Below are 13,568 nucleotides of genomic sequence, written 5' to 3'. Positions count from 1 at the left end.
ACCCTTTGAAGCAACAACACCTGAAAAATTCAATTCTGTCCTCTCAATGAAAATGTAATTCAAGAGGTAAAGGCACAATCTTTGAACCATGTACATGATACTCTGCTAGTATATCTTTCCTGACACATGTCTGACTCGCTGTAGGAGACTACTGGTGAGATTTATTCCTATTCCTTGAGTAGAACGTATTTCAAAATTGTAGAAACTCTCAAGTTAGGCACCAGTCAGCTTCTCGTGGTATCCAATTAAAATGCAATACTAAGGTACAGTCTAACAGAACTAGTTCCCTTTTATGGTAAGATCCAGTGTGCTGTTGTTGAAAGGCCTATGGTTTGGAAATGACTATTTTAACCCAAAGCATCATTAGCCCCTCACTTCAAGCAGAGCTACTCACAATCCAAACCTCAACTCTTCTCTCCATCTGTCTCTCTCTGCCTTAGTAGCCTGAATGCAGTGAAATGGTTACATCCCATTCCACCATATATTTTCCTCCATGGTGAGGTGGCTCACACATAATTCTGGAGGGCTTCCAAGGCCCTGAACAAATTTACCTACTGCTTCATCAGGGTCCTCTTCCCCTTCAACGTAGCCACTCAAGCTTCCAAAATGGGGGTGAACCCAGTCCCAGCCAAGATGACCATGCCTGCAAATAGAGTCACTCCATCCACAGGAACAGAACAGTGTGAACGGCAGGCTCATTTTCGTTTTGAGGACCAATGTTGCCATTCGGTTTTGGTTTCATCCCTTGGTTCTTCCACCATATAGGAAGCTGCCTGTTTTGTGTGCTTCTGTGTTAGGTATCACTGGGATATCTCTGTCTACAACAGTGTTTGGCACATGGCAGGTGCTCAGTAAATAATGACTCCCTGCCAGTAAATACCCACCATGAGGACCAGATGGAAGCATAGAGGAAAGTCACCAAGCTCTCATGCCACACACATGGGCACTGCTCTTCTTAGTTCTATCTGACTCAGTTGCTGGAAAGAAACTTGAGACATTCAAACCGAGCCCAAATACATCATTGGTCCATTCCTTTGTACCAATTAAATGGGCTAAAAACTATGTAAAAACCAGGTCACTTGGGCGCACCTAGCTGGCTCAGCCAGTGGTTGAGTGTGACTCTTGATCTTGTTACAAGTTCGAGCCTCTCATTGGGTGTGGAGATTATTTTAAAAAATAAAATCGTTAAAAAACAAAAACAAGGGGTGCCTGAGTCACTCAGTTGGTTAAGTATCTGACTCTTGATTTTGGCTCAGGTCATGATCTCATGGTTCGTGAGATCAAGCCCCATGTCAGGCTCTGTTCTGACAGCATGGAGACTGCTTGGGATTCTCTCTCCTTCTCCAATCTCTCTGCCACTACCTGGTGCTCTCTCTCTCTCTCAAATTAATTAATTAAAAATAAATAACTTTTAGAAATCAAGAAACAAAAAACAAAACACAAACAGGGGCACCTGGGTGGCTCAGCTGCTTAAGCATTTGACCTTTGATTTCGGCTGAGATCATGATCTCACTGTTTGTGAGTTCGAGCCCCGTGTTGGGCTCTGCCTGCTGACAGCACAGAATTCCTACTTGGAATTCTTGCTCTCTCTCTCTCTCTGCCCCTGACCTGCTCATGTCCTCTCTTTATCTCTGTCTCTCTCTCAAAATAAAAATAAGTAAACTTTAAAAAATAACACACAAAAATAAACCCAGGGCAGTTTACCAAGAGTAGGGATAATTGTCAGTTGATACCAATACTTTCCCCAAAATGCCACAGAAACCAAGTAATTAAACTGTAAGTCACTAGTAGGTTTTTATATAGTCTTGATAGCCTTATGTATAATTTCCCACTTTTAATGGGTTACAAGACACACAATAAAATATCTTATTATGTATTTGACAAAAATAGGACACACATCAACATTAATATAAACAAGCAAAACCTTCATATTCTTTGGTACTTTATTTTGTAAAGAAGTAACACACCATTTACAATGAGAGTTTCACTCTAAGGCAAGAAAATTCAATAATACAGAAAGAAGTAACTAATTTACCAATATTTCAGTTTAAAAACAGTCATAATGGACAAGTGCCTAGAAACAAACAATTTGCCAAAACTGACCCATGAAGAAACTGAAAATCTGAGAAGACCTATAACAAGTAAGGAGGTTGAATCATTAATCAAAAACCTCCCAGGGCACCTGGGTGTTTCAGTTGACTGAATGTCTAACTTTTGATTTCAGCTCAGGTCATGATCTCACAATCGTGAGATCAAGCCCCAGGTCAGGCTCAGGACACTGGGCATGGAGCCTGCTTAAGATTCTCTCTCTCTCTCTCTCTCTCTCTCTCTCTCTCTCTCTCTCTCTCTCTCCCCTTTCCCTGCTCACTCTCATGCCCTCTCAAAACAAAATGAAACAAACAAAATACCTCCCAACAAGGAAAATCCCAGGATCAAATGGCTTCACTGATAAATTCTACCAAACATTTGAAAAAGTAACATCAACTTTCTCAAACTTCTCCCAAAAAATTGATGAGGGGAATACTTCCTAACCCATTCTATGAGGCCAGCACAACCCTGATACCAAAGACAGATAAAGACACTACAAGTAAAGAAAACTAAAAACCAATATTCCTTATTAATATTGATATAAAACTCTCAATAAAATACTAGCACAGTGAATTCAGCTGCATATTAAAAGAATTATACACCATGACCAAATGGGATTTATTCCCAGAATGTAAAGATGGCTCACCATAGAAACATCAATGTAATATATTAACATATTAAAGGGGAAAAAACACATGATCTTCTCAATTGATGCAGAAAAATCATTAAAAAAATTCAACATGATAAAAACACTCAATAAACTAGGAATAGAAGGGAACTTCTATTAAAGTAAAGGCATTTGTAAAAAACTCATAGCTAACATCATATTCAATCATGAAAGACTGAAAGCTTTTCCCCTAAGACGAGCATCAAGACAGATGCCTGTTTTTATCATTCCTACTGGAAATTCTAGTCTGAACAATTAGGCAAGAAAAAGAAACAAATGGTACTTGAATTGGAAAGGAAGAAGTGAAGTTATTTCTGTGTACAGATGAAATGGTCTAATATGTTGAAACACCTAAAAATTCCACATCCCATAAAAACCTATTAGAGGCAATCAACAAATCAATAAAGTTGCAGGGTACAAAATTAACATACAAAATCAGTTGCATTTCTATATACTATGCAATAAGAAAACCATAAAGGAAACCATGAAAATAATTCCATTTACAATAGCATCAAAAAGAGCAGGTGAAAGACTTGTACACTGAAAACTACAAAACACTGCCAAATAAATAAAGAAAGAAAGAAAGAACACATGAATAAATGGAAAAACATTCCACGTACATGGATTGGGAGACCTGATAATATTGTTAAGATGTCAACACTACCCAAAGTAATCTACAGATTCAATGCCATGTCTATCAAAATCTCAATGAAATTTTTGGCAGAAATAGAAAAATCTATTCTAAAATTTATATGGAATCTTAACAGGCCCTGAGTCATCTTTAAAAAGAATAAAGTTGGAAGACTTACACTTTCTGACTTAAAACTCACCACAAAGTTATAGTAATCAAAACAATATGGTACTGGGGTGCCTGGGTAGCTCAGTAGATTGAGTGTCTGACTTCAGCTCAGGTCATGATCTCATAGTTTGAGGGTTTGAGCCCTGCATGGGGATCTGTTCTGATGGTGTGGAGCCTGCTTGGGATTCTTTCTCTCTTTCTTCTCTCTCTCTCTCTCTCTCTCTCTCTCTCTCTCTCTCTCCCTCTCTCTCCTCTCTCTGCTCCTCCCCTACCTGTGTTTTCTCTCTCTCACTCTCACTCTCTGAAAATAAATAAACAAACTTAAAAAAATTATTATACAAAAATACCAGTGTGGTTACTAGTATAAGGACAGACATATAGATCAATGAATTGAAATACATAGCCCAGGAAAAAAAACTCACATGGGGAAAAGGCCATCTTTTCAACTAACAGTGCTAGGAAAACTGTATTGCCATTGCAGAAGAATGAAGTTGGACCCTTACCTTAGACGATATATAAAAGTTAACTCATAATGGATCAAAGAGCTAAACTACAAACCTCTTAGGAGAAAACATAGAGGAAAACTTCATGACTTTGGATTTGGCATGGACTTCTTGGATATGCCACCAAAAGCACAAGCAATGAAAGACAAACAGATAAATTGGACTTCATTAAAGTTAAAAACTTTTGCACACTGAAGGACCTGATCAAGAGAGTGAGGAAACAGTCCACGGAATGGGTGAAAATATACACAAATCATATATCTGACAAGGGATTAATATACAGAATATATAAAGAACCCCTATAATTCAATAATAAAAAAACAAACGACCCAATTAAAAAATGGGCAAGAGACAAAAGACTTGAATAGACACCGCTCCAGAGAAGATATACAAGTGGCCAATAAGCAAATGAAAAGATGATCAACATCATTAGTTATTAGAGTAATGTAAATCAAAACCATAATGATGTAACACCACTCACTAGGATGGCCATAAATAAAACAAACAAAATAACAAGTATTTCTGGGGTGCCTGGCTGACTCAGTCGGTACAGCATATGACTCTTGATCTCAGAGCTATAAGTTCAAGCCCCATGTTGGGTGTAGAGATTAATTAAAAATAAAATCTTTAAGGGGCTCCTGAGTGGCCCAGTCGGTTAAGTGTCCAACTCTTGGTTTCGGCTCAGGTCATGATCTCACAGTTCGTGCGTTAAGCCCTATATTGGGCTCTGCGCTGACAGTGCAGAGCCTGCTTGGGATTCTCTCTCTCTCCCTCTCTCTCTCTCTCTCTCTCTCTCTGTCTCTGCCCTCCCCTGCTTACCTCTCTCTCTCTCTCTCTCTTTCTCTCTCTCTCTCAAAATAAAAAACAAACAAATAAAATAAAATAAAATCTTTAAAAAAATTACAAGTATTTTTGAGGATGTGCTCATTGCTGGTGGGAATGTAAAATGGTGCAGCCTGTGTAGCAAACAGTTTGGCAATTCCTCAAAAAGCTAAACATAGAATTATCATATGATCCAGCAATTCCGCTCCTAGGTACATACCTAATAGACCTGAAAGCAGGGGGCACCTGGGTGGCTCAGCTGGTTAAGTGTCCGACTCCTGATTTCGGTTCAGGTTATGATCTCATGGTTCATGAATACGAGCCCCACCTCAGGCTCCTCACTGGCAGGGGAGAGCCTGCTTGGGATTCTCTCTCTCTCTGCCCCTCCCCCACTCATGCTCCCTGTCCCTCTCTCAAAATAAATAAATAAATAACTTAAAAAAAAAACCCAAACTTTAAAAGAACTGAAAGCAGGAACCCAAACAGATGCTTTTGTACCAATGGTCATGGCAGCATATTCACAATAGCTAATAGGAAGAAACAATCCATGTGTCCACCAATGGATGACTGGATAAACAAAATCTGTGCAATGTAATATCACTCACCCATAAAATGGAATAAACTCTGAAACATACTACCATATGCATGACTCTTGAAAACATTATGCTAAGTGAAATAAGCCAGACAACAAAAGTTCAAATATTTTATGATTCCATTTATATGAGATACCTAAAATAAGTAAACTCATACAGACAGCAAGTAGACTAGAGGCTACCAGGGCCTCCTGGGGAAAGGAGGAATTGGAAGTTACTGTTCAGTGGGTAAGAGTTTCTACTTGTGAGGATGAAAAAGTTCAGGAAACAGTGTGGACACCTACACAACACTGTAAATGTGTTTCATGCCACTGAAACATATGCTTAAAAATGGTTATATTATATGGATTTTGCCACAAAAAAATGGCCATAGCTGTTCATTTGAAATCACTCATTTTCAGGGATTGAAAGTAACTGATGCCATTCAATTTACTCATCTGAAGGTCCTACTTAAGTATTTTTTGATACCCATCATTTGGAAGCACTTAAAATGACAAAATCTCTTTTATGAGTAACAATGATTTGATAGTCAGATGAAAAATCCATTCTAAATATTTGCAACCTACTGCTGGTGGGAATGCAAACTGGTGCAGCCACTGAGGAAAACAGTATGGAGGGTCCTCAAAGAATTAAAAATCGAACTACCCTACGACCCAGCAATTGCACTACTAGGTACTGATCCAAAGGATACAGGGGTGCTGTTTTGAAGGGGCACATGCACCCCCATGTTTATAGCAGCACTATCGACAATAGCCAAAGTACGGAAAGAGCCCAATTGTCCATCGATGGATGAATGGATAAAGAAGATGCGGTATATATATACAATGGAGTATTACTCGGCAATCAAAAAGAATGAAATCTTGCCATTTGCAACCATGTGGTTGGAACTAGAGGGTATTATGCTAAGCAAAATTAGTCAGAGAAAGACAAATATCATATGACTTCACTCATACGAGGACTTTAAGATACAAAATAGATGAACTTAAGGGAAACAAAAATAATACAAAAACAGAGAGGGGGACAAAACGTAAGAGACTCTTAAGTATAGAAAACAGAGGGTTACTCCAGGGGTTGTGGGAGGGGGGATGGGATAAATGGGTAAGGGGCGTTAAGGAATCTACTGAAATCATTGTTGCACCATATGCTAAATAACTTGGATGTAAATTTAAAAATAATTAATTAAAATAATTAAAATAAATAAAAATTAAAATAAATAAATTAAATATTTGCAACCTTGGGGCACCTGGGTGGCTCAGTCAGTTAAACTTCTGACTCTTGATTTCAGCTCGGGTCATGATCTCACGGTTCGTGAGTTTGAGTCCCACGTCTGGCTCTGCACTGGCAGCATGGAGCCTGCTTGGGATCTTCTCTCCCCTTCTCTCTCTGCCTCTCCCCCGCTCGTGCATGCACACGCTCTCTCAAAATAAACATTAAAAAATTTTAAATATTTGCCATCTCAAACATCCCCCTCCCTTTGATTATGTCACAGCTTCTTGATGATACCAAGAATACCAAGAAATAAAAACGCTGCCACTTTATACTTGTAATGGGTTTATACACTATGTCTGTTGTCACAAATTCACATCCTAAGGCTCATGGTTGGCTCAGTCAGTAGAGTGCGCGACTCCTGATCTCAGGGTCGTGAGTTTGAGCCCCACACTGGGTGTAGACTTTACTTAAAGAACAACAACAAATTCACAAAATGCCATTACTATCCGGCCAGACCCCACAGTGAAGACCTGGAAGTAACAGAAGCCAGGCTCTCAGTGGAATTTTACTGCAAACAAACTCCTCAGATTTTTGAAGACCCACTCACAACACAGAACACCATGGATCTCCAACAAACAGGATGTAAAATAGTTGCACATGACTTCAATGCAAAACACAGATTAAGCAATTAGCCCACCCAAACCAAGTAGTTGCTCTGAAGCCCCCACCTACCGTGCTGAGAGGGAAGGCTGGTCCAATAAGACCAGGGCTCAAGATTTCCAAAAGAAGCTAATATTCTGGATTTCTTCCTCTTCCTGAGTCCTTCGTCTGCTTTATTTTTCTTCAACCACTTCTTAGCTGACATTGTTTTATCTGTGCACACGGTTTTTTGCCCCATCTGTCTCGGGGAAGCTAAGCTCCCTGAGGACAGGTTTGCTTCTCTTGCTCACCCCTGCCCCTCCTGGCCTGGAGCGGAGCCTGTCGCATGGGAGACCTCAGTCCACATGCACTGAACCAAGAGAGTGCAAGAGTTGGGCTGGATGACAGATCCTCCTGGTGATGGGGATGTTCTGTCCCTTGACTGTTATCAAGGTCAATGTCCTGGATGTGACACTGGACTACAGTTTTCAAGATGTCACTATAGGGAGGAAATGGGTGAAGGTACATAGGACCTCTATTACTTCCTACTACTTACTGCATGTGAATCGACAATGATTTCAGTAAAAAGTTTAATTTTAAAAAACTTACAAAATTTAAGCAAGCAAGCAAACAAATGCCTAAAAGATATTCTACAAAATACCTGTCCCGTATTCTTCAAAGCTGACATGGTTATGAAAAATAAGAAAAGACTGAGAAACTGTCACAGAATGGATGAGACTAAGGAAACAGGACAATTAAGTGCCACATGGGATCCCAGAACAGAGAAAGGACATTAGTGGGAAAACTGGGGAAATCCGAAAAATGTCTACAATTTAGCCAGTAGTACTATACCAATGTTAATGTCTTAGTTTTGACAAATGTTTGGATATAACCTGTCAACATTAGGGGAAGCTAGATATAGACTTAATGAGAACTCTCTATAGTTTCTTTGTGACTTTTTATTAAACCTAAAATTATCCCAAGGTAAGAGTTTATTTTTAAGAAATGTAGGGTTGGAAGAGAAATGTCTAATAATGTATTAGGTAGTTAACTAGAACTCCATTTGCTTCACTTCTCAGATAAAAATCATGTAAATCTAAGCAACAAAAAAGAGTATTCACTCAAACGATTATGCTGTGGCTTGAATCCACAGTCCTTCATCCAAAATCCTTGGGGCCAGATTTGCTTTGGACTTTAGAATCTATTCTATTTCAAAGAAGAAACACGATACATGTGCTATACTTTAAAACCCCTGTGGGGTCCAGGCTGTGCCTTATTATCACACACATGAACACGTCTCAACAAGATGCCTGACTGTCACACGATGTAGGATAAGTAAACACTACAAACAGCCACCCACCCTTCTAGGTAAAATTTTGTTACCAAAGTTTTGCAAAAAACTTTCAATTTTCTGAGATATTTGGATTTTAAAATAGCGGCTTGCTGACTGTGCACTGGATTAAAAGGATCCCCAATGAATAAAGCTTTTGATTTTTACTGTTAGACTTCCAGATTTCTAAAAACTAGCACCTCCATTCCTCACCACTTCTCTCTCTCTCTCTCTCTCTCTCTCCCTCTCTCTCTCTCTCTCTCTCTCCCTGTCTCCCTCTCTCTGTCTCTATTTAGGAGTAGCACTCAAGAACCAGAGACAACACAGAGGGGTCCTTCTAGAATATTGATAACATTTTATTTCTTAATTCAGGGCTGGTCAGAAGGGTAAAAATTCAATGAGCCCTGCACATATAATTTGGCCACTTTTCTGTATGTATGTTAATTGTTGATGGAACATTTTTTTTTTTTTCAAAAGCAGCTATCACACAATTAGATTTAAGTCATGCAATGTTAGCACTGCAAAAAAATCTCTCTCCTCCCTGGAGAGATACAGCCTCATTCCTTGCCCTGCACATCTCCAGAATGGTGAAGTGATCTGCCCAAGGTCACACAGCAATGTGGGGGCAGAGATGACTCTCAGCTCAACTCCTAGTGCAGGGATCTTTCTGTTATGCAAAAACATCAGATTTCTGTTTCAAACATTTGTTCTGCAATATGTGTTACTAATTAACTGGGAAAACTTGTAATGCCATCACATCGGAGTTAATACCACAACATTTTTTTGCTCATTTAGATTTATTTTTTCCCATGAAATTACTGAACTGATGTCTGGATCAGATGTCTCCCTTTAATTTGGTGTAACTATGCTCCTCTCTAATAATGCGTAAAACCATCAATGACCATAAATACTATTTAAGTGTTTTGTCATATCATCCAACTTAATCATTCAACTATAAATATATTATGGATGATTTAAATCACATTGACTGGGCTCATCACTAAAAAAGTGTTAACCTTGTGGTTACTTATGACATTTTAAGTGTGGAAAAGGAAATATTATCTGGATGCCTTTAATTTATGTATTTTTAGTATCTTACTAGTTTCAGTCCATATGACTCACTCAGCTTTACCTTTTGTTAAATTCACAGTCTTTCTTTTGATAGTTTACAATCTTGCTGTAGGCAGCTGAACTGGGTCAGTACTAGAAAAAGCAAGGAGTTTATACTCAGGGTACAATGTAATGCTTTCTTCCACTGGAAAAATAAATGATCTAGAAAAACGCATACAAGCAGAAAATTCCAAATGTCAGGCATCTGTAAAAACCTAGTTCTCTCGGACCAAATTGTAATTTTCATAAAAGAAAACCACAGTCAAATCACAGACTCTCAGCTGGGCTTCAGATTATGAACTCCCAACACTCTATGCTAAGAGTGTGTGTGTGTGTGTGTGTGTGTGTGTGTGTGTGTGTGTGTGTGCAGGAGACCCATACTTTCATTGGAATCTCAAAGGAAGCCATGACCTTCAATAAAGGAGGGGTGAGGGAAAGAATTACTAGCTATTATAAATAGAGGAATATGAGGATGTGAGGTCTGTATGTGAGACCCCCAGTTTCTAGTACAGGTTTTACAAAACATCTAAAGAGCCCCAACAACATAGTATAGCACTGTAGCGTGGACCCTCAGAACAGTCCTGTGAGGCAGGCAGGTAGACCTGACTCCATTCTGCAGATGAGGAAAGTAAAGAAGTTGGACAACGCGTGCACGTTTACGTTACGTACAGCTGAGCACTGGAGACCTCTGCCATCACATCAGCCAGCACCCCTGTGTTTTTAAAACAACCTCTCACATTATGTATTATACACAGAAATGCAATTTTGGGCGCCAGAGTTTTAATCTATGTTTTATGCCGTGTGCAAAAAATAAATAAGCAGTCCTGCCCTTCTCGTTAAGTCCATCCCACCTCCATACCTCCCCCCACCCTAGGCTACCTCAAATGCTACCTTTATTTTCCATTTTCCTTCCGGCCATTCCTTTCCAGGCACTGAACTCACCAATGGTAGATGGCTCGCCCTCTCTGCCTGCCAAACCTGAAATTGGCATCTCTTCCCGCCCACCCTCCCAGACTGTCTCCTCTTCACGTCTCACTAGGGACTACTAGGGACTTGCTAACTAAAATAGCCAAGAAAAAAATACATTCCATCACCTCTTCCTATCTAGGTGTTTAAATGCCAGAGCTATCTTCCAGCTACCCTGTGACCGTTCTGAACACAGGGGCAGCTGTCAACAGAAGAACAGAAAACAAGAAAGTCCCTGCAAGTCTGACCTGACAGAAGACAGGTTTGTCACCAGTCTCCAAGTCGAAAATAGATCACCCACCTCTCCGAAGGGCACAGGGCACTTTTCCACTCTTATCTCAGAAGCTTCCAGCAGTTGTATGAAATGCACGGAACACTTGATGGAATGAAATGTGCAATCAGCAATAGGCTTTCGAAATAACTTCTTTTTGACAGGCCCACCAAGGACAAGATGACAATGGATTCGTGAGGTCCCGTGTGAAAAGTGCTGAGCTCCCACTGTGATCACAAGCCCCAGAAAGGCCAGCAAGGGCCCACACGACGTCTTTTCCCAAGCCAACAGCTGACCCAATCACCTCCTTTCATAAATGGCCATACATTTTACAAAAGAAGTCACCACTTCCTTTCAGGCTCTGAGACGCAGATCCAGGAACCTGTACCAGAGCTTCTGTCAATCCAGTCCCTTCTCGAGATGCCGGGATCCACCACAATCATCCATCTACCACCAGCAGCTCTCTTTACTTGTCTCCTTCACATTACTTGCTGGGAGTGATTGTTTTGAAGGCCCTAAGCTCCAAGAGATCCCCATCTGACTCAAACATGTGACTTTATTAAGCTGCTTCACAGCCAGTGAAATAAACACTTAGTGACAAAGGCTGTGATTCCCTTTTGTAAATTACACAAAAAGTATTAGTATTTCGGCTTTCCATGCAATTCTACAACTGGGCAAGATGAACAAATTATGCAGAAATAGAATGCTAAAGTTTTGGATGCATCGTCTCAGCTGCTGGTAGGAACCTGCACGAACTTCCACAGGACTCTAACACTCACATTTCTACCCTAAAGAAGGCAGAAATTAAGCTGCAGTTTATGAGGTTCTGTTTCAGTGAATTCTGTACCAGGACAAGATGAGAAGTTCCCAATTTCTTTTTTTTTTTTTTTCCCCTTTTGGATTCTAATAATGTCTTAGGCAAATGACAATTCTTTTCTTTCTGTTTTTCCCTTCATGGACACTGTAAGAGAAATCTTTCTATGAATTTCTTTAAAAGCTGACTGAGTCTACTCACTTTCTCCAAAAATTAATTATTAAAAAATCTTTCAGAGTATGGAATACAACCCTGTTGTTGGTCACAGAATGTGCCTTGATCTTCCTCTCTTTCTTCTATCATCATTGACCAAAGAGCCCTAAGAAAAGGACATTTTCTAAAAGCATCAAAAGGGCTAACAAAAACGGAAGGGCCATACTCACCGGCTGTTCACCTCATCTCCCATGTGGTTACTAAACAAAAAATTTTAATTATGGGGAATAATAGAAGTCTCTTCTATTTTAGAAAGCTAACTCAACATATTCATTGTGTGTTTCAGAGCAGATCAGATGGCTTATATTTTGGAAATTTGTTCGGTTTTCTTTTTCTTTTTTATTATTTTTAAAATTTTTTAATGCTTATTCAATTTTGAGGAGAGAGAGAGAGAGAGAGGGGGGCGGGGGGGCAAGCAGGACAGGCACAGAGACAGAGACAGAGAGGGAGACACAGAATCCGAAGCAGGCTCCAGGCTCCAAGCTGTCAGCGCAGAGCCCGATGCGGGGCTCGAACTAATGGAGTATGAGATCATGACCTGAGCTGAAGTCGGACGCTCAACCGACTGAGCCACCCAGGCGCCCCAATTTTCTTTTTCTTATGTTTATTTTTTTATTTTGAGAGAGAGAGAGAGAGAGAGAGAGAGAGAGAGAGAATGGAAGCAGGGGAAGGACAGAGACAGGGAGAGAGAAAGAATCCCAAGCAGGCTCAGCACTGTCAGCGCAGAGCCCAATGCAGGGCTCAAACTCACGAATCATGAAATCACAGCCTGAGCTGAAATGGAGAGCTGGATGCTTAACTGCCTGAGCCACCCAGGCACCCCCTGTTTGGTTTTCTAATTGAGCCACTTAAACTAACATTTTACTTTAATCTAGACAAATGAATACAAAAGCAATGAAATTCTACGTACTTCAAACTCTGTGCCTAAACAAGGTTTTCACTTTTAATAAAGTTTCCCAACAAACAGAAGAAAAAGAAAGCTTTTAAAGAATAAGAAGGACGGGAGAACTCACAACTTGGACCACACTCCTAATTCAAAGCTAACCTAGAATGTACCAGAAAATACTACAAACTCCTCCTCCACCCAGGAAGATTAATGGAAACCAATTACCAGCTCCCAACTGGCTCCTGTCGCCCTAAGGCTGACCTCCCACTCAACTCACCAGCTGTGTGGTAGACTGAGAGTGTAAACTTGGCCAGTGCTTTGGCTGAAAAATAAAACTGCCTTGTGCCATTAACAAGTTAATGAAACGCAGACCTATTGGGTCTGAGGCCACCGGACGCCTGCAGAGTTGTAATCAGAATAAAGCCAACTATGAAATCAAGAGGGTGGTCAAGAATTGGATGAGACCAAAGAAATCCAAAAGAGGTGATTTTTGGCAGCCACTTCATAAACTGTGCTCGGCATAATAATAAAAAAAAAAAAGACAAGAAAAGAAATATCCATGAGTCCATCCTGAAATAAATAACTGATGAAGAAATTAATGGGGGAGAAGAAACAGGTCTTCCTTATAGAAGAATTCCAATTAATAAATGCAGAAGGA

General features: G+C 40.0%; 1 protein-coding gene across 5 annotated transcripts in view; it reads right to left on the bottom strand.

Moving 5' to 3' along the window:
- The window catches only part of RBM20 (RNA binding motif protein 20), a 190,487-nt gene that overhangs the window by 139,983 nt on the left and 36,936 nt on the right, over positions 1-13,568 (bottom strand). The window contains exon 1 of one of the 5 annotated variants that reach the window (XM_058697750.1): positions 11,028-11,858. The exons of the other annotated variants lie outside the window; for them this stretch is intronic. The gene's annotated coding sequence lies outside the window, so the exon portion shown is untranslated. Of the gene's footprint in view, positions 1-11,027; positions 11,859-13,568 lie in introns of those variants that run through there. 5 annotated transcript variants of the gene reach the window in all.

Source organism: Neofelis nebulosa, chromosome 13, assembly GCF_028018385.1.
Source record: "Neofelis nebulosa isolate mNeoNeb1 chromosome 13, mNeoNeb1.pri, whole genome shotgun sequence".
NCBI lineage: Eukaryota > Metazoa > Chordata > Mammalia > Carnivora > Felidae > Neofelis > Neofelis nebulosa.
The sequence above is the reverse complement of the archived record's forward strand: the minus strand, read 5'-3'. Positions and strand labels throughout refer to the sequence as shown.